This window comes from Pipistrellus hanaki (genome assembly GCF_964339955.1).
Source record: "Pipistrellus hanaki genome assembly, chromosome: 13".
In the NCBI taxonomy this organism is placed as follows: domain Eukaryota; kingdom Metazoa; phylum Chordata; class Mammalia; order Chiroptera; family Vespertilionidae; genus Pipistrellus; species Pipistrellus hanaki.
Genome location: NC_140515.1, coordinates 4,994,652 through 5,017,021, shown reverse-complemented (window position 1 = coordinate 5,017,021; position 22,370 = coordinate 4,994,652).

Genomic DNA, 22,370 nt, shown 5'->3' with positions numbered 1-22,370 from the left:
CACTAAGAACTAACTTGGAGATTCTCTTTCAGCTGGTCTAAACAAGTTCTCATCTGTTTACAGTAATTTTCACTGAATTATTCATGTTTTCATATAGTTTCCTATATTCTGCTTTCTGGCCCAAGTATAATCTTTGCCCACTTTATCAAACAACTTCCTACACACTGTTATGAACTGAGGCAGCTCGGGAACATTGTCTCTCAACTGTGTTATAGAGTGTAGTACTACTTTTCAGTGAAGTGTAAGGCTTTCCAAAGCCGCCGAACGTGTTTCTTTCTCTATTTCAATGGTATTCTGCCTTGTATAACACACATTTACCACTCTAGTCTCCTTTAAGTAATGAATATAGGATTCATACAGTGTTTGATGTTATCTTAACTCGAATTAAGGATTTCCCTTATCTTAGCTACCTTTTCTACACTAAGAACTGACTTGGAGATTCTCTTTCAGCTGTTCTAAACAAGTTCTCACCTGTTTACAGTCATTTTCACTGAATTATTCATGTTTTCATGTAGTTTCCTATATTCTGCCTTCTTGCCCAAGTATAAACTTTGCCCACTTTATCAAACAACTTCCTACACACTGTTATGAACTTAGGCAAGTAGGGAACATAGTCTCTCAACTGTGTTATAGAGTGTAGTACTACATTTCAGTGAAGTGTAAGGTTTTCACAAGCTGCTGAACTTGTTTCTTTCTCTATTTCAATGGTATTCTGCCTTGTATAACACACATTTACCACTCTAGTCTCCTTTAAGTAATGAATATAGAATTCATACAGTGTTTGATGTTATCTTAACTCGAATTAAGGATTTCCCTTATCTTAGCTACCTTTTCTACACTAAGAACTGACTTGGAAATTCTCTTTCAGCTGTTTTAAACAAGTTCTCATCTGTTTACAGTCATTTTCACTGAATTATACATGTTTTCATGTAGTTTCCTATATTCTGCCTTCTGGCCCAAGTATAATCTTTGCCCACTTTATCAAACAACTTCCTACACACTGTTATGTACTTAGGCAAGTAGGGAACATAGTCTCTCAACTGTGTTATAGAGTGTAGTACTACATTTCAGTGACATGTAAGGCTTTCCAAAGCTGCCGAACGTGTTTTTTTCTCTATTTCAATGGTATTCTGCCTTGTATAACACACATTTACCTCTCTAGTCTCCTTTAAGTAATGAATATAGGATTCATACAGTGTTTGATGTTATCTTAACTGGAATTAAGGATTTCCCTTATCTTAGCTACCTTTTCTACACTAAGAACTAACTTGGAGATTCTCTTTCAGCTGGTCTAAACAAGTTCTCATCTGTTTACAGTAATTTTCACTGAATTATTCATGTTTTCATATAGTTTCCTATATTCTGCTTTCTGGCCCAAGTATAATCTTTGCCCACTTTATCAAACAACTTCCTACACACTGTTATGAACTGAGGCAGCTCGGGAACATTGTCTCTCAACTGTGTTATAGAGTGTAGAACTACTTTTCAGTGAAGTGTAAGGCTTTCCAAAGCCGCCGAACGTGTTTCTTTCTCTATTTCAATGGTATTCTGCCTTGTATAACACACATTTACCACTCTAGTCTCCTTTAAGTAATGAATATAGGATTCATACAGTGTTTGATGTTATCTTAACTCGAATTAAGGATTTCCCTTATCTTAGCTACCTTTTCTACACTAAGAACTGACTTGGAGATTCTCTTTCAGCTGTTCTAAACAAGTTCTCACCTGTTTACAGTCATTTTCACTGAATTATTCATGTTTTCATGTAGTTTCCTATATTCTGCCTTCTTGCCCAAGTATAAACTTTGCCCACTTTATCAAACAACTTCCTACACACTGTTATGAACTTAGGCAAGTAGGGAACATAGTCTCTCAACTGTGTTATAGAGTGTAGTACTACATTTCAGTGAAGTGTAAGGTTTTCACAAGCTGCTGAACTTGTTTCTTTCTCTATTTCAATGGTATTCTGCCTGTATAACACACATTTACCACTCTAGTCTCCTTTAAGTAATGAATATAGAATTCATACAGTGTTTGATGTTATCTTAACTCGAATTAAGGATTTCCCTTATCTTAGCTACCTTTTCTACACTAAGAACTGACTTGGAAATTCTCTTTCAGCTGTTTTAAACAAGTTCTCATCTGTTTACAGTCATTTTCACTGAATTATACATGTTTTCATGTAGTTTCCTATATTCTGCCTTCTGGCCCAAGTATAATCTTTGCCCCCTTTATCAAACAACTTCCTACACACTATTATGTACTTAGGCAAGTAGGGAACATAGTCTCTCAACTGTGTTATAGAGTGTAGTACTACATTTCCGTGACATGTAAGGCTTTCCAAAGCTGCCGAACGTGTTTTTTTCTCTATTTCAATGGTATTCTGCCTTGTATAACACACATTTACCTCTCTAGTCTCCTTTAAGTAATGAATATAGGATTCATACAGTGTTTGATGTTATCTTAACTCGAATTAAGGATTTCCCTTATCTTAGCTACCTTTTCTACACTAAGAACTGACTTGGAGATTCTCTTTCAGCTGTTCTAAACAAGTTCTCATCTGTTTACAGTCATTTTCACTGAATTATTCATGTTTTCATGTAGTTTCCTATATTCTGCCTTCTGGCCCAAGTATAAGCTTTGCCCACTTTATCAAACAACTTCCTACACACTGTTATGAACTGAGGCAAGTAGGGAACATAGTCTCTCAACTGTGTTATAGAGTGTAGTACTACATTTCAGTGACGTGTAAGGCTTTCCAAAGCTGCCGAACGTGTTTTTTTCTCTATTTCAATGGTATTCTGCCTTGTATAACACACATTTACCTCTCTAGTCTCCTTTAAGTAATGAATATAGGATTCATACAGTGTTTGATGTTATCTTAACTCGAATTAAGGATTTCCCTTATCTTAGCTACCTTTTCTACACTAAGAACTGACTTGGAGATTCTCTTTCAGCTGTTCTAAACAAGTTCTCATCTGTTTACAGTCATTTTCACTGAATTATTCATGTTTTCATGTAGTTTCCTATATTCTGCCTTCTGGCCCAAGTATAAGCTTTGCCCACTTTATCAAACAACTTCCTACACACTGTTATGAACTGAGGCAAGTAGGGAACATTGTCTCTCAACTGTGTTATAGAGTGTAGTACTACATTTCAGTGAAGTGTAAGGCTTTCCAAAGCTGCCGAACGTGTTTCTTTATTTCAGTGGTATTCTGCCTTGTATAACACACATTTACCACTCTTGTCTCCTTTAAGTAAAGAATATAGGATTCATACAGTGTTTCATGTGATCTTAACTGGAATTAAGGATTTTCCGGATTTAGCTACCGTTTCTACACTAAGAACTGACTTGGAGAAGCTCTTTCAACTGTACTAAAACAAGTTCTCATCTGTTTACAGTCATTTTCACTGAATTATTCATGTTTTCATGTAGTTTCCTATATTCTGCCTTCTGGCCCAAGTATAAACTTTGCCCACTTTATCAAACAACTTCCTACACACTGTTATGTACTTAGGCAAGTAGGGAACATAGTCTCTCAACTGTGTTATAGAGTGTAGTTCTACATTTCAGTGAAGTGTAAGGTTTTCCAAAGCTGCTGAAATTGTTTCTTTCTCTATTTCAATGGTATTCTGCCTTGTATAACACACATTTACCTCTCTAGTCTCCTTTAAGTAATGAACATAGGATTCATACACTGTTTGATGTTATCTTAACTCGAATTAAGGATTTCCCTTATCTTAGCTACCTTTTCGACACTAAGAACTGACTTGGAGATTCTCTTTCAGCTGTTCTAAACAAGTTCTCATCTGTTTACAGTCATTTTCACTGAATTATTTATGTTTTCATGTAGTTTCCTATATTCTGCCTTCTGGCCCAAGTATAAGCTTTGCCCACTTTATCAAACAAATTCCTACACACTGCTATGAATTGAGGCAGCTCGGGAACATTGTCTCTCAACTGTGTTATAGAGTGTAGTACTACATTTCAGTGAAGTGTAAGGCTTTCCAAAGCTGCCGAACGTGTTTCTTTCTCTATTTCAGTGGTATTCTGCCTTGTATAACACACATTTACCACTCTAGTCTCCTTTAAGTAAAGAATATAGGATTCATACAGTGTTTCATGTGATCTTAACTGGAATTAAGGATTTCCCTTATCTTAGCTACCTTTTCTACACTAAGAACTGACTTGGAGATTCTCTTTCAGCTGTTCTAAACAAGTTCTCACCTGTTTACAGTCATTTTCACTGAATTATTCATGTTTTCATGTAGTTTCCTATATTCTGCCTTCTTGCCCAAGTATAAACTTTGCCCACTTTATCAAACAACTTCCTACACACTGTTATGAACTTAGGCAAGTAGGGAACATAGTCTCTCAACTGTGTTATAGAGTGTAGTACTACATTTCAGTGAAGTGTAAGGTTTTCACAAGCTGCTGAACTTGTTTCTTTCTCTATTTCAATGGTATTCTGCCTTGTATAACACACATTTACCACTCTAGTCTCCTTTAAGTAATGAATATAGAATTCATACAGTGTTTGATGTTATCTTAACTCGAATTAAGGATTTCCCTTATCTTAGCTACCTTTTCTACACTAAGAACTGACTTGGAAATTCTCTTTCAGCTGTTTTAAACAAGTTCTCATCTGTTTACAGTCATTTTCACTGAATTATACATGTTTTCATGTAGTTTCCTATATTCTGCCTTCTGGCCCAAGTATAATCTTTGCCCACTTTATCAAACAACTTCCTACACACTGTTATGTACTTAGGCAAGTAGGGAACATAGTCTCTCAACTGTGTTATAGAGTGTAGTACTACATTTCAGTGACATGTAAGGCTTTCCAAAGCTGCCGAACGTGTTTTTTTCTCTATTTCAATGGTATTCTGCCTTGTATAACACACATTTACCTCTCTAGTCTCCTTTAAGTAATGAATATAGGATTCATACAGTGTTTGATGTTATCTTAACTGGAATTAAGGATTTCCCTTATCTTAGCTACCTTTTCTACACTAAGAACTAACTTGGAGATTCTCTTTCAGCTGGTCTAAACAAGTTCTCATCTGTTTACAGTAATTTTCACTGAATTATTCATGTTTTCATATAGTTTCCTATATTCTGCTTTCTGGCCCAAGTATAATCTTTGCCCACTTTATCAAACAACTTCCTACACACTGTTATGAACTGAGGCAGCTCGGGAACATTGTCTCTCAACTGTGTTATAGAGTGTAGAACTACTTTTCAGTGAAGTGTAAGGCTTTCCAAAGCCGCCGAACGTGTTTCTTTCTCTATTTCAATGGTATTCTGCCTTGTATAACACACATTTACCACTCTAGTCTCCTTTAAGTAATGAATATAGGATTCATACAGTGTTTGATGTTATCTTAACTCGAATTAAGGATTTCCCTTATCTTAGCTACCTTTTCTACACTAAGAACTGACTTGGAGATTCTCTTTCAGCTGTTCTAAACAAGTTCTCACCTGTTTACAGTCATTTTCACTGAATTATTCATGTTTTCATGTAGTTTCCTATATTCTGCCTTCTTGCCCAAGTATAAACTTTGCCCACTTTATCAAACAACTTCCTACACACTGTTATGAACTTAGGCAAGTAGGGAACATAGTCTCTCAACTGTGTTATAGAGTGTAGTACTACATTTCAGTGAAGTGTAAGGTTTTCACAAGCTGCTGAACTTGTTTCTTTCTCTATTTCAATGGTATTCTGCCTGTATAACACACATTTACCACTCTAGTCTCCTTTAAGTAATGAATATAGAATTCATACAGTGTTTGATGTTATCTTAACTCGAATTAAGGATTTCCCTTATCTTAGCTACCTTTTCTACACTAAGAACTGACTTGGAAATTCTCTTTCAGCTGTTTTAAACAAGTTCTCATCTGTTTACAGTCATTTTCACTGAATTATACATGTTTTCATGTAGTTTCCTATATTCTGCCTTCTGGCCCAAGTATAATCTTTGCCCCCTTTATCAAACAACTTCCTACACACTATTATGTACTTAGGCAAGTAGGGAACATAGTCTCTCAACTGTGTTATAGAGTGTAGTACTACATTTCCGTGACATGTAAGGCTTTCCAAAGCTGCCGAACGTGTTTTTTTCTCTATTTCAATGGTATTCTGCCTTGTATAACACACATTTACCTCTCTAGTCTCCTTTAAGTAATGAATATAGGATTCATACAGTGTTTGATGTTATCTTAACTCGAATTAAGGATTTCCCTTATCTTAGCTACCTTTTCTACACTAAGAACTGACTTGGAGATTCTCTTTCAGCTGTTCTAAACAAGTTCTCATCTGTTTACAGTCATTTTCACTGAATTATTCATGTTTTCATGTAGTTTCCTATATTCTGCCTTCTGGCCCAAGTATAAGCTTTGCCCACTTTATCAAACAACTTCCTACACACTGTTATGAACTGAGGCAAGTAGGGAACATAGTCTCTCAACTGTGTTATAGAGTGTAGTACTACATTTCAGTGACGTGTAAGGCTTTCCAAAGCTGCCGAACGTGTTTTTTTCTCTATTTCAATGGTATTCTGCCTTGTATAACACACATTTACCTCTCTAGTCTCCTTTAAGTAATGAATATAGGATTCATACAGTGTTTGATGTTATCTTAACTCGAATTAAGGATTTCCCTTATCTTAGCTACCTTTTCTACACTAAGAACTGACTTGGAGATTCTCTTTCAGCTGTTCTAAACAAGTTCTCATCTGTTTACAGTCATTTTCACTGAATTATTCATGTTTTCATGTAGTTTCCTATATTCTGCCTTCTGGCCCAAGTATAAGCTTTGCCCACTTTATCAAACAACTTCCTACACACTGTTATGAACTGAGGCAAGTAGGGAACATTGTCTCTCAACTGTGTTATAGAGTGTAGTACTACATTTCAGTGAAGTGTAAGGCTTTCCAAAGCTGCCGAACGTGTTTCTTTATTTCAGTGGTATTCTGCCTTGTATAACACACATTTACCACTCTTGTCTCCTTTAAGTAAAGAATATAGGATTCATACAGTGTTTCATGTGATCTTAACTGGAATTAAGGATTTTCCGGATTTAGCTACCGTTTCTACACTAAGAACTGACTTGGAGAAGCTCTTTCAACTGTACTAAAACAAGTTCTCATCTGTTTACAGTCATTTTCACTGAATTATTCATGTTTTCATGTAGTTTCCTATATTCTGCCTTCTGGCCCAAGTATAAACTTTGCCCACTTTATCAAACAACTTCCTACACACTGTTATGTACTTAGGCAAGTAGGGAACATAGTCTCTCAACTGTGTTATAGAGTGTAGTTCTACATTTCAGTGAAGTGTAAGGTTTTCCAAAGCTGCTGAAATTGTTTCTTTCTCTATTTCAATGGTATTCTGCCTTGTATAACACACATTTACCTCTCTAGTCTCCTTTAAGTAATGAACATAGGATTCATACACTGTTTGATGTTATCTTAACTCGAATTAAGGATTTCCCTTATCTTAGCTACCTTTTCGACACTAAGAACTGACTTGGAGATTCTCTTTCAGCTGTTCTAAACAAGTTCTCATCTGTTTACAGTCATTTTCACTGAATTATTTATGTTTTCATGTAGTTTCCTATATTCTGCCTTCTGGCCCAAGTATAAGCTTTGCCCACTTTATCAAACAACTTCCTACACACTGCTATGAATTGAGGCAGCTCGGGAACATTGTCTCTCAACTGTGTTATAGAGTGTAGTACTACATTTCAGTGAAGTGTAAGGCTTTCCAAAGCTGCCGAACGTGTTTCTTTCTCTATTTCAGTGGTATTCTGCCTTGTATAACACACATTTACCACTCTAGTCTCCTTTAAGTAAAGAATATAGGATTCATACAGTGTTTCATGTGATCTTAACTGGAATTAAGGATTTCCCTTATCTTAGCTACCTTTTCTACACTAAGAACTGACTTGGAGATTCTCTTTCAGCTGTTCTAAACAAGTTCTCACCTGTTTACAGTCATTTTCACTGAATTATTCATGTTTTCATGTAGTTTCCTATATTCTGCCTTCTTGCCCAAGTATAAACTTTGCCCACTTTATCAAACAACTTCCTACACACTGTTATGAACTTAGGCAAGTAGGGAACATAGTCTCTCAACTGTGTTATAGAGTGTAGTACTACATTTCAGTGAAGTGTAAGGTTTTCACAAGCTGCTGAACTTGTTTCTTTCTCTATTTCAATGGTATTCTGCCTTGTATAACACACATTTACCACTCTAGTCTCCTTTAAGTAATGAATATAGAATTCATACAGTGTTTGATGTTATCTTAACTCGAATTAAGGATTTCCCTTATCTTAGCTACCTTTTCTACACTAAGAACTGACTTGGAAATTCTCTTTCAGCTGTTTTAAACAAGTTCTCATCTGTTTACAGTCATTTTCACTGAATTATACATGTTTTCATGTAGTTTCCTATATTCTGCCTTCTGGCCCAAGTATAATCTTTGCCCACTTTATCAAACAACTTCCTACACACTGTTATGTACTTAGGCAAGTAGGGAACATAGTCTCTCAACTGTGTTATAGAGTGTAGTACTACATTTCAGTGACATGTAAGGCTTTCCAAAGCTGCCGAACGTGTTTTTTTCTCTATTTCAATGGTATTCTGCCTTGTATAACACACATTTACCTCTCTAGTCTCCTTTAAGTAATGAATATAGGATTCATACAGTGTTTGATGTTATCTTAACTGGAATTAAGGATTTCCCTTATCTTAGCTACCTTTTCTACACTAAGAACTAACTTGGAGATTCTCTTTCAGCTGGTCTAAACAAGTTCTCATCTGTTTACAGTAATTTTCACTGAATTATTCATGTTTTCATATAGTTTCCTATATTCTGCTTTCTGGCCCAAGTATAATCTTTGCCCACTTTATCAAACAACTTCCTACACACTGTTATGAACTGAGGCAGCTCGGGAACATTGTCTCTCAACTGTGTTATAGAGTGTAGAACTACTTTTCAGTGAAGTGTAAGGCTTTCCAAAGCCGCCGAACGTGTTTCTTTCTCTATTTCAATGGTATTCTGCCTTGTATAACACACATTTACCACTCTAGTCTCCTTTAAGTAATGAATATAGGATTCATACAGTGTTTGATGTTATCTTAACTCGAATTAAGGATTTCCCTTATCTTAGCTACCTTTTCTACACTAAGAACTGACTTGGAGATTCTCTTTCAGCTGTTCTAAACAAGTTCTCACCTGTTTACAGTCATTTTCACTGAATTATTCATGTTTTCATGTAGTTTCCTATATTCTGCCTTCTTGCCCAAGTATAAACTTTGCCCACTTTATCAAACAACTTCCTACACACTGTTATGAACTTAGGCAAGTAGGGAACATAGTCTCTCAACTGTGTTATAGAGTGTAGTACTACATTTCAGTGAAGTGTAAGGTTTTCACAAGCTGCTGAACTTGTTTCTTTCTCTATTTCAATGGTATTCTGCCTGTATAACACACATTTACCACTCTAGTCTCCTTTAAGTAATGAATATAGAATTCATACAGTGTTTGATGTTATCTTAACTCGAATTAAGGATTTCCCTTATCTTAGCTACCTTTTCTACACTAAGAACTGACTTGGAAATTCTCTTTCAGCTGTTTTAAACAAGTTCTCATCTGTTTACAGTCATTTTCACTGAATTATACATGTTTTCATGTAGTTTCCTATATTCTGCCTTCTGGCCCAAGTATAATCTTTGCCCCCTTTATCAAACAACTTCCTACACACTATTATGTACTTAGGCAAGTAGGGAACATAGTCTCTCAACTGTGTTATAGAGTGTAGTACTACATTTCCGTGACATGTAAGGCTTTCCAAAGCTGCCGAACGTGTTTTTTTCTCTATTTCAATGGTATTCTGCCTTGTATAACACACATTTACCTCTCTAGTCTCCTTTAAGTAATGAATATAGGATTCATACAGTGTTTGATGTTATCTTAACTCGAATTAAGGATTTCCCTTATCTTAGCTACCTTTTCTACACTAAGAACTGACTTGGAGATTCTCTTTCAGCTGTTCTAAACAAGTTCTCATCTGTTTACAGTCATTTTCACTGAATTATTCATGTTTTCATGTAGTTTCCTATATTCTGCCTTCTGGCCCAAGTATAAGCTTTGCCCACTTTATCAAACAACTTCCTACACACTGTTATGAACTGAGGCAAGTAGGGAACATAGTCTCTCAACTGTGTTATAGAGTGTAGTACTACATTTCAGTGACGTGTAAGGCTTTCCAAAGCTGCCGAACGTGTTTTTTTCTCTATTTCAATGGTATTCTGCCTTGTATAACACACATTTACCTCTCTAGTCTCCTTTAAGTAATGAATATAGGATTCATACAGTGTTTGATGTTATCTTAACTCGAATTAAGGATTTCCCTTATCTTAGCTACCTTTTCTACACTAAGAACTGACTTGGAGATTCTCTTTCAGCTGTTCTAAACAAGTTCTCATCTGTTTACAGTCATTTTCACTGAATTATTCATGTTTTCATGTAGTTTCCTATATTCTGCCTTCTGGCCCAAGTATAAGCTTTGCCCACTTTATCAAACAACTTCCTACACACTGTTATGAACTGAGGCAAGTAGGGAACATTGTCTCTCAACTGTGTTATAGAGTGTAGTACTACATTTCAGTGAAGTGTAAGGCTTTCCAAAGCTGCCGAACGTGTTTCTTTATTTCAGTGGTATTCTGCCTTGTATAACACACATTTACCACTCTTGTCTCCTTTAAGTAAAGAATATAGGATTCATACAGTGTTTCATGTGATCTTAACTGGAATTAAGGATTTTCCGGATTTAGCTACCGTTTCTACACTAAGAACTGACTTGGAGAAGCTCTTTCAACTGTACTAAAACAAGTTCTCATCTGTTTACAGTCATTTTCACTGAATTATTCATGTTTTCATGTAGTTTCCTATATTCTGCCTTCTGGCCCAAGTATAAACTTTGCCCACTTTATCAAACAACTTCCTACACACTGTTATGTACTTAGGCAAGTAGGGAACATAGTCTCTCAACTGTGTTATAGAGTGTAGTTCTACATTTCAGTGAAGTGTAAGGTTTTCCAAAGCTGCTGAAATTGTTTCTTTCTCTATTTCAATGGTATTCTGCCTTGTATAACACACATTTACCTCTCTAGTCTCCTTTAAGTAATGAACATAGGATTCATACACTGTTTGATGTTATCTTAACTCGAATTAAGGATTTCCCTTATCTTAGCTACCTTTTCGACACTAAGAACTGACTTGGAGATTCTCTTTCAGCTGTTCTAAACAAGTTCTCATCTGTTTACAGTCATTTTCACTGAATTATTTATGTTTTCATGTAGTTTCCTATATTCTGCCTTCTGGCCCAAGTATAAGCTTTGCCCACTTTATCAAACAACTTCCTACACACTGCTATGAATTGAGGCAGCTCGGGAACATTGTCTCTCAACTGTGTTATAGAGTGTAGTACTACATTTCAGTGAAGTGTAAGGCTTTCCAAAGCTGCCGAACGTGTTTCTTTCTCTATTTCAGTGGTATTCTGCCTTGTATAACACACATTTACCACTCTAGTCTCCTTTAAGTAAAGAATATAGGATTCATACAGTGTTTCATGTGATCTTAACTGGAATTAAGGATTTTCCGGATTTAGCTACCTTTTCTACACTAAGAACTGAGTTGGAGAATCTCTTTCAACTGTACTAAAACATGTTCTCATCTGTTTACAGTCATTTTCACTGAATTATTCATGTTTTCATGTAGTTTCCTATATTCTGCCTTCTGGTCCAAGTATAAGCTTTGCCCACTTTATCAAACAACTTCCTACACACTGTTCTGAACTGAGGCAGCTCGGGAACATTGTCTGTCAACTGTGTTATAGAGTGTAGTACTACTTTTCAGTGAAGTGTAAGGCTTTCCAAAGCTGCTGAACGTGTTTCTTTCTCTATTTCAATGGTATTCTGCCTTGTATAACACACATTTACCACTCTAGTCTCCTTTAAGTAATGAATATAGGATTCATACAGTGTTTGATGTTATCTTAACTCGAATTAAGGATTTCCCTTATCTTAGCTACCTTTTCTACACTAAGAACTGACTTGGAGATTCTCTTTCAGCTGTTCTAAACAAGTTCTCACCTGTTTACAGTCATTTTCACTGAATTATTCATGTTTTCATGTAGTTTCCAATATTCTGCCTTCTGGCCCAAGTATAAACTTTGCCCACTTTATCAAACAACTTCCTACACACTGTTATGTACTTAGGCAAGTAGGGAACATAGTCTCTCAACTGTGTTATAGAGTGTAGTACTACATTTCAGTGAAGTGTAAGGTTTTCCAAAGCTGCTGAACTTGTTTCTTTCTCTATTTCAATCATATTCTGCCTTGTATAACACACATTTACCACTCTAGTCTCCTTTAAGTAATGAATATAGAATTCATACAGTGTTTGATGTTATCTTAACTCGAATTAAGGATTTCCCTTATCTTAGCTACCTTTTCTACACTAAGAACTGACTTGGAAATTCTCTTTCAGCTGTTTTAAACAAGTTCTCATCTGTTTACAGTCATTTTCACTGAATTATACATGTTTTCATGTAGTTTCCTATATTCTGCCTTCTGGCCCAAGTATAAGCTTTGCCCACTTTATCAAACAACTTCCTACACACTGTTATGAACTGAGGCAGCTCTGGAACATTGTCTCTCAACTGTGTTATAGAGTGAGGTACTACATTTCAGTGAAGTGTAAGGCTTTCCAAAGCTGCCGAACGTGTTTCTTTCTGTATTTCAATGGTATTCTCCCATGTATAACACACATTTACCACTCTAGTCTCCTTTAAGTAAAGAATATAGGATTCATACAGTGTTTCATGTGATCTTAACTGGAATTAAGGATTTTCCGGATTTAGCTACCGTTTCTACACTAAGAACTGACTTGGAGAATCTCTTTCAACTGTACTAAAACAAGTTCTCATCTGTTTACAGTCATTTTCACTGAATTATTCATGTTTTCATGTAGTTTCCTATATTCTGCCTTCTGGCCCAAGTATAAACTTTGCCCACTTTATCAAACAACTTCCTACACACTGTTATGTACTTAGGCAAGTAGGGAATATAGTCTCTCAACTGTGTTATAGAGTGTAGTTCTACATTTCAGTGAAGTGTAAGGTTTTCCAAAGCTGCCGAACGTATTTCTTTCTCTATTTCAATGGTATTCTGCCTTGTATAACACAGTTACCACTCTAGTCTCCTTTAAGTAAAGAATATAGGATTCATACAGTGTTTCATGTGATCTTAACTGGAATTAAGGATTTTCCGGATTTAGCTACCGTTTCTACACTAAAAACTGACTTGGAGAATCTCTTTCAACTGTACTAAAACAAGTTCTCATCTGTTTACAGTCATTTTCACTGAATTATTCATGTTTTCATGTAGTTTCCTATATTCTGCCTTCTGGTCCAAGTATAAGCTTTGCCCACTTTATCAAACAACTTTCTACACACTGTTCTGAACTGAGGCAGCTCGCGAACATTGTCTCTCAACTGTGTTATAGAGTGTAGTACTACATTTCAGTGAAGTGTAAGGCTTTCCAAAGTTGCCGAACGTGTTTCTTTCTCTATTTCAATGGTATTCTGCCTTGTATAAGACACATTTACCACTCTAGTCTCCTTTAAGTAATGAATATAGGATTCATACAGTGTTTGATGTTATCTTAACTGGAATTAAGGATTTCCCTTATCTTAGCTACCTTTTCTACACTAAGAACTGACTTGGAGATTCTCTTTCAGCTGTTCTAAACAAGTTCTCACCTGTTTACAGTCATTTTCACTGAATTATTCATGTTTTCATGTAGTTTCCTATATTCTGCCTTCTGGCCCAAGTATAAACTTTGCCCACTTTATCAAACAACTTCCTACACACTGTTATGAACTTAGGCAAGTAGGGAACATAGTCTCTCAACTGTGTTATAGAGTGTAGTACTACATTTCAGTGAAGTGTAAGGCTTTCCAAAGCTGCCGAACGTGTTTCTTTCTCTATTTCAGTGGTATTCTGCCTTGTATAACACACATTTACCACTCTAGTCTCCTTTAAGTAAAGAATATAGGATTCATACAGTGTTTCATGTGATCTTAACTGGAATTAAGGATTTTCCGGATTTAGCTACCGTTTCTACACTAAGAACTGACTTGGAGAATCTCTTTCAACTGTACTAAAACAAGTTCTCATCTGTTTACAGTCATTTTCACTGAATTATTCATGTTTTCATGTAGTTTCCTATATTCTGCCTTCTGGTCCAAGTATAAGCTTTGCCCACTTTATCAAACAACTTCCTACACACTGTTCTGAACTGAGGCAGCTCGGGAACATTGTCTCTCAACTGTGTTATAGAGTGTAGTACTACATTTCAGTGAAGTGTAAGGCTTTCCAAAGTTGCCGAACGTGTTTCTTTCTCTATTTCAATGGTATTCTGCCTTGTATAACACACATTTACCACTCTAGTCTCCATTAATTAATGAATATAGGATTCATACAGTGTTTGATGTTATCTTAACTGGAATTAAGGATTTCCCTTATCTTAGCTACCTTTTCTACACTAAGAACTAACTTGGAGATTCTCTTTCAGCTGGTCTAAACAAGTTCTCATCTGTTTACAGTAATTTTCACTGAATTATTCATGTTTTCATATAGTTTCCTATATTCTGCTTTCTGGCCCAAGTATAATCTTTGCCCACTTTATCAAACAACTTCCTACACACTGTTATGAACTGAGGCAGTTCGGGAACATTGTCTCTCAACTGTGTTATAGAGTGTAGTACTACTTTTCAGTGAAGTGTAAGGCTTTCCAAAGCCCCCGAACGTGTTTCTTTCTCTATTTCAATGGTATTCTGCCTTGTATAACACACATTTACCACTCTAGTCTCCTTTAAGTAATGAATATAGGATTCATACAGTGTTTGATGTTATCTTAACTCGAATTAAGGATTTCCCTTATCTTAGCTACCTTTTCTACACTAAGAACTGACTTGGAGATTTTCTTTCAGCTGTTCTAAACAAGTTCTCACCTGTTTACAGTCATTTTCACTGAATTATTCATGTTTTCATGTAGTTTCCTATATTCTGCCTTCTGGCCCAAGTATAAACTTTGCCCACTTTATCAAACAACTTCCTACACACTGTTATGAACTTAGGCAAGTAGGGAACGTAGTCTCTCAACTGTGTTATAGAGTGTAGTACTACATTTCAGTGAAGTGTAAGGTTTTCATAAGCTGCTGAACTTGTTTCTTTCTCTATTTCAATGGTATTCTGCCTTGTATAACACACATTTACCACTCTAGTCTCCTTTAAGTAATGAATATAGAATTCATACAGTGTTTGATGTTATCTTAACTCGAATTAAGGATTTCTCTTAGCTTAGCTACCTTTTCTACACTAAGAACTGACTTGGAAATTCTCTTTCAGCTGTTTTAAACAAGTTCTCATCTGTTTACAGTCATTTTCACTGAATTATACATGTTTTCATGTTGTTTCCTATATTCTGCCTTCTGGCCCAAGTATAATCTTTGCCCACTTTATCAAACAACTTCCTACACACTGTTATGTACTTAGGCAAGTAGGGAACATAGTCTCTCAACTGTGTTATAGAGTGTAGTACTACATTTCAGTGACATGTAAGGCTTTCCAAAGCTGCCAAACGTGTTTTTTTCTCTATTTCAATGGTATTCTGCCTTGTATAACACACATTTACCTCTCTAGTCTCCTTTAAGTAATGAATATAGGATTCATACAGTGTTTGATGTTATCTTAACTCGAATTAAGGATTTCCCTTATCTTAGCTACCTTTTCTACACTAAGAACTGACTTGGAGATTCTCTTTCAGCTGTTCTAAACAAGTTCTCATCTGTTTACAGTCATTTTCACTGAATTATTCATGTTTTCATGTAGTTTCCTATATTCTGCCTTCTGGCCCAAGTATAAGCTTTGCCCACTTTATCAAACAACTTCCTACACACTGTTATGAACTGAGGCAAGTAGGGAACATAGTCTCTCAACTGTGTTATAGAGTGTAATACTACATTTCAGTGACGTGTAAGGCTTTCCAAAACTTCCGAACGTGTTTTTTTCTCTATTTCAATGGTATTCTGCCTTGTATAACACACATTTAGCTCTCTAGTCTCCTTTAAGTAATGAATATAGGATTCATACAGTGTTTGATGTTATCTTAACTCGAATTAAGGATTTCCCTTATCTTAGCTACCTTTTCTACACTAAGAACTGACTTGGAGATTCTCTTTCAGGTGTTCTAAACAAGTTCTCATCTGTTTACAGTCATTTTCACTGAATTATTCATGTTTTCATGTAGTTTCCTATATTCTGCCTACTGGCCCAAGTATAAGCTTTGCCCACTTTATCAAACAACTTCCTACACACTGTTATGAACTGAGGCAAGTAGGGAACATTGTCTCTCAACTGTGTTATAGAGTGTAGTACTACATTTCAGTGAAGTGTAAGGCTTTCCAAAGCTGACGAACGTGTTTCTTTATTTCAGTGGTATTCTGCCTTGTATAACACACATTTACCACTCTAGTCTCCTTTAAGTAAAGAATATAGGATTCATAGAGTGTTTCATGTGATCTTAACTGCAATTAAGGATTTTCCGGATTTAGCTACCGTTTCTACACTAAGAACTGACTTGGAGAATCTCTTTCAACTGTACTAAAACAAGTTCTCATCTGTTTACAGTCATTTTCACTGAATTATTCATGTTTTCATGTAGTTTCCTATATTCTGCCTTCTGGCCCAAGTATAAACTTTGCCCACTTTATCAAACAACTTCCTACACACTGTTATGTACTTAGGCAAGTAGGGAACATAGTCTCTCAACTGTGTTATAGAGTGTAGTTCTACATTTCAGTGAAGTGTAAGGTTTTCCAAAGCTGCTGAACTTGTTTCTTTCTCTATTTCAATGGTATTCAGCCTTGTATAACACACATTTACCACTCTAGTCTCCTTTAAGTAATGAATATAGAATTCATACAGTGTTTGATGTTATCTTAACTCGAATTAAGGATTTCCCTTATCTTAGCTACCTTTTCTACACTAAGAACTAACTTGGAGATTCTCTTTCAGCTGGTCTAAACAAGTTCTCATTTGTTTACAGTAATTTTCACTGAATTATTCATGTTTTCATATAGTTTCCTATATTCTGCTTTCTGGCCCAAGTATAATCTTTGCCCACTTTATCAAAAAACTTCCTACACACTGTTATGAACTGAGGCAGCTCGGGAACATTGTCTCTCAACTGTGTTATAGAGTGTAGTACTACATTTCAGTGACGTGTAAGGCTTTCCAAAGCTGCCGAACGTGTTTTTTTCTCTATTTCAATGGTATTCTGCCTTGCATAACACACATTTACCTCTCTAGTCTCCTTTAAGTAATGAACATAGGATTCATACACTGTTTGATGTTATCTTAACTCGAATTAAGGATTTCCCTTATCTTAGCTACCTTTTCGACACTAAGAACTGATTTGGAGATTCTCTTTCAGCTGTTCTAAACAAGTTCTCATCTGTTTACAGTCATTTTCACTGAATTATTCATGTTTTCATGTAGTTTCCTATATTCTGCCTTCTGGCCCAAGTATAAGCTTTGCCCACTTTATCAAACAACTTCCTACACACTGTTATGAACTGAGGCAAGTAGGGAACATTGTCTCTCAACTGTGTTATAGAGTGTAGTACTACATTTCAGTGAAGTGTAAGGCTTTCCAAAGCTGCCGAACGTGTTTCTTTATTTCAGTGGTATTCTGCCTTGTATAACACACATTTACCACTCTAGTCTCCTTTAAGTAAAGAATATAGGATTCATACAGTGTTTCATGTGATCTTAACTGGAATTAAGGATTTTCCGGATTTAGCTACCGTTTCTACACTAAGAACTGACTTGGAGAATCTCTTTCAACTGTACTAAAACAAGTTCTCATCTGTTTACAGTCATTTTCACTGAATTATTCATGTTTTCATGTAGTTTCCTATATTCTGCCTTCTGGCCCAAGTATAAACTTTGCCCACTTTATCAAACAACTTCCTACACACTGTTATGAACTGAGGCAAGTAGGGAACATTGTCTCTCAACTGTGTTATAGAGTGTAGTACTACATTTCAGTGAAGTGTAAGGCTTTCCAAAGCTGCCGAACGTGTTTCTTTCTCTATTTCAGTGGTATTCTGCCTTGTATAACACACATTTACCACTCTAGTCTCCTTTAAGTAAAGAATATAGGATTCATACAGTGTTTCATGTGACCTTAACTGGAATTAAGGATTTTCCGGATTTAGCTACCGTTTCTACACTAAGAACTGACTTGGAGAATCTCTTTCAACTGTACTAAAACATGTTCTCATCTGTTTACAGTCATTTTCACTGAATTATTCATGTTTTCATGTAGTTTCCTATATTCTGCCTTCTGGTCCAAGTATAAGCTTTGCCCACTTTATCAAACAACTTCCTACACACTGTTCTGAACTGAGGCAGCTCGGGAACATTGTCTCTCAACTGTGTTATAGAGTGTAGTACTACTTTTCAGTGAAGTGTAAGGCTTTCCAAAGCTGCCGAACGTGTTTCTTTCTCTATTTCAATGGTATTCTGCCTTGTATAACACACATTTACCACTCTAGTCTCCTTTAAGTAATGAATATAGGATTCATACAGTGTTTGATGTTATCTTAACTCGAATTAAGGATTTCCCTTATCTTAGCTACCTTTTCTACACTAAGAACTGATTTGGAGATTCTCTTTCAGCTGTTCTAAACAAGTTCTCACCTGTTTACAGTCATTTTCACTGAAATATTCATGTTTTCATGTAGTTTCCTATATTCTGCCTTCTGGCCCAAGTATAAACTTTGCCCACTTTATCAAACAACTTCCTACACACTGTTATGTACTTAGGCAAGTAGGGAACATAGTCTCTCAACTGTGTTAGAGAGTGTAGTACTACATTTCAGTGAAGTGTAAGGTTTTCCAAAGCTGCTGAACTTGTTTCTTTCTCTATTTCAATGGTATTCAGCCTTATATAACACACATTTACCACTCTAGTCTCCTTTAAGTAATGAATATAGAATTCATACAGTGTTTGATGTTATCTTAACTCGAATTAAGGATTTCCCTTATCTTAGCTACCTTTTCTACACTAAGAACTGACTTGGAAATTCTCTTTCAGCTGTTTTAAACAAGTTCTCATCTGTTTACAGTCATTTTCACTGAATTATACAGGTTTTCATGTAGTTTCCTATATTCTGCCTTCTGGCCCAAGTATAATCTTTGCCCACTTTATCAAACACCTTCCTACACACTGTTATGAACTGAGGCAGTTAGGGAACATTGTCTCTCAACTGTGTTATAGAGTGTAGTACTACATTTCAGTGACGTGTAAGGCTTTCCAAAGCTGCCGAACGTGTTTTTTTCTCTATTTCAATGGTATTCTGCCTTGTATAACACACATTTACCTCTCTAGTCTCCTTTAAGTAATGAATATAGGATTCATACAGTGTTTGATGTTATCTTAACTCGAATTAAGGATTTCCCTTATCTTAGCTACCTTTTCTACACTAAGAACTGACTTGGAGATTCTCTTTCAGCTGTTCTAAACAAGTTCTCATCTGTTTACAGTCATTTTCACTGAATTATTCATGTTTTCATGTAGTTTCCTATATTCTGCCTTCTGGCCCAAGTATAAGCTTTGCCCACTTTATCAAACAAATTCCTACACACTGCTATGAATTGAGGCAGCTCGGGAACATTGTCTCTCAACTGTGTTATAGAGAGTAGTACTACATTTCAGTGAAGTGTAAGGCTTTCCAAAGCTGCCGAACGTGTTTCTTTCTCTATTTCAGTGGTATTCTGCATTGTATAACACACATTTACCACTCTAGTCTCCTTTAAGTAAAGAATATAGGATTCATACAGTGTTTCATGTGATCTTAACTGGAATTAAGGATTTTCCGGATTTAGCTACCGTTTCTACACTAAGAACTGACTTGGAGAATCTCTTTCAACTGTACTAAAACAAGTTCTCATATGTTTACAGTCATTTTCACTGAATTATTCATGTTTTCATGTAGTTTCCTATATTCTGCCTTCTGGTCCAAGTATAAGCTTTGCCCACTTTATCAAACAACTTCCTACACACTGTTATGAACTGAGGCATCTAGGGAACATTGTATCTCAACTGTGTTATAGAGTGTAGTACTATATTTCAGTGAAGTGTAAGGCTTTCCAAAGCTGTCGAACGTGTTTCTTTCTCTATTTCAATGGTATTCTGCCTTGTATAACACACATTTACCACTCTAGTCTTCTTTAAGTAATGAATATAGGATTCATACAGTGTTTGATGTTATCTTAACTCGAATTAAGGATTTCCCTTATCTTAGCTACCTTTTCTACACTAAGAACTGACTTGGAGATTCTTTTTCAGCTGTTCTAAACAAGTTCTCATCTGTTTACAGTCATTTTCACTGAATTATACATGTTTTCATGTAGTTTCCTATATTCCGCCTTCTGGCCCAAGTATAAGCTTTGCCCACTTTATCAAACACCTTCCTACACACTGTTATGAACTGAGGCAGTTAGGGAACATTGTCTCTCAACTGTGTTATAGAGTGTAGTACTACATTTCAGTGACGTGTAAGGCTTTCCAAAGTTGCCGAACGTGTTTCTTTCTCTATTTCAATGGTATTCTGCCTTGTATAACACACATTTACCACTCTAGTCTCCTTTAAGTAATGAATAAAGGACTCATACAGTGTTTGATGTTATCTTAACTCGAATTAAGGATTTCCCTTATCTTAGCTACCTTTTCTACACTAAGAAGTAACTTGGAGATTCTCTTTCAGCTGGTCTAAACAAGTTCTCATCTGTTTACAGTAATTTTCACTGAATTATTCATGTTTTCATATAGTTTCCTATATTCTGCTTTCTGGCCCAAGTATAATCTTTGCCCACTTTATCAAACAACTTCCTACACACTGTTATGAACTGAGGCAGCTCGGGAACATTGTCTCTCAACTGTGTTATAGAGTGTAGTACTACTTTTCAGTGAAGTGTAAGGCTTTCCAAAGCTGCCGAACATGTTTCTTTCTCTATTTCAATGGTATTCTGCCTTGTATAACACACATTTACCACTCTAGTCTCCTTTAAGTAATGAATATAGGATTCATACAGTGTTTGATGTTATCTTAACTCGAATTAAGGATTTCCCTTATCTTAGCTACCTTTTCTACACTAAGAACTGACTTGGAGATTCTCTTTCAGCTGTTTTAAACAAGTTCTCATCTGTTTACAGTCATTTTCACTGAATTATTCATGTTTTCATGTAGTTTCCTATATTCTGCCTTCTGGCCCAAGTATAAGCTTTGCCCACTTTATCAAACAACTTCCTACACACTGTTATGAACTGAGGCAGCTCTGGAACATTGTCTCTCAACTGTGTTATAGAGTGTAGTACTACATTTCAGTGACATGTAAGGCTTTCCAAAGCTGCCGAACGTGTTTTTTTCTCTATTTCAATGGTATTCTGCCTTGTATAACACACATTTACCTCTCTAGTCTCCTTTAAGTAATGAATATAGGATTCATACAGTGTTTGATGTTATCTTAACTGGAATTAAGGATTTCCCTTATCTTAGCTACCTTTTCTACACTAAGAACTGACTTGGAGATTCTCTTTCAGCTGTTCTAAACAAGTTCTCATCTGTTTACAGTCATTTTCACTGAATTATTCATGTTTTCATGTAGTTTCCGATATTCTGCCTTCTGGCCCAAGTATAAGCTTTGCCCACTTTATCAAACAACTTCCTACACACTGTTCTGAACTGAGGCAGCTCGGGAACATTGTCTCTCAACTGTGTTATAGAGTGTAGTACTACATTTCAGTGAAGTGTAAGGCTTTCCAAAGTTGCCGAACGTGTTTCTTTCTCTATTTCAATGGTATTCTGCCTTGTATAACACACATTTACCACTCTAGTCTCCATTAATTAATGAATATAGGATTCATACAGTGTTTGATGTTATCTTAACTGGAATTAAGGATTTCCCTTATCTTAGCTACCTTTTCTACACTAAGAACTAACTTGGAGATTCTCTTTCAGCTGGTCTAAACAAGTTCTCATCTGTTTACAGTAATTTTCACTGAATTATTCATGTTTTCATATAGTTTCCTATATTCTGCCTTCTGGCCCAAGTATAATCTTTGCCCACTTTATCAAACAACTTCCTACACACTGTTATGTACTTAGGCAAGTAGGGAACATAGTCTCTCAACTGTGTTATAGAGTGTAGTACTACTTTTCAGTGAAGT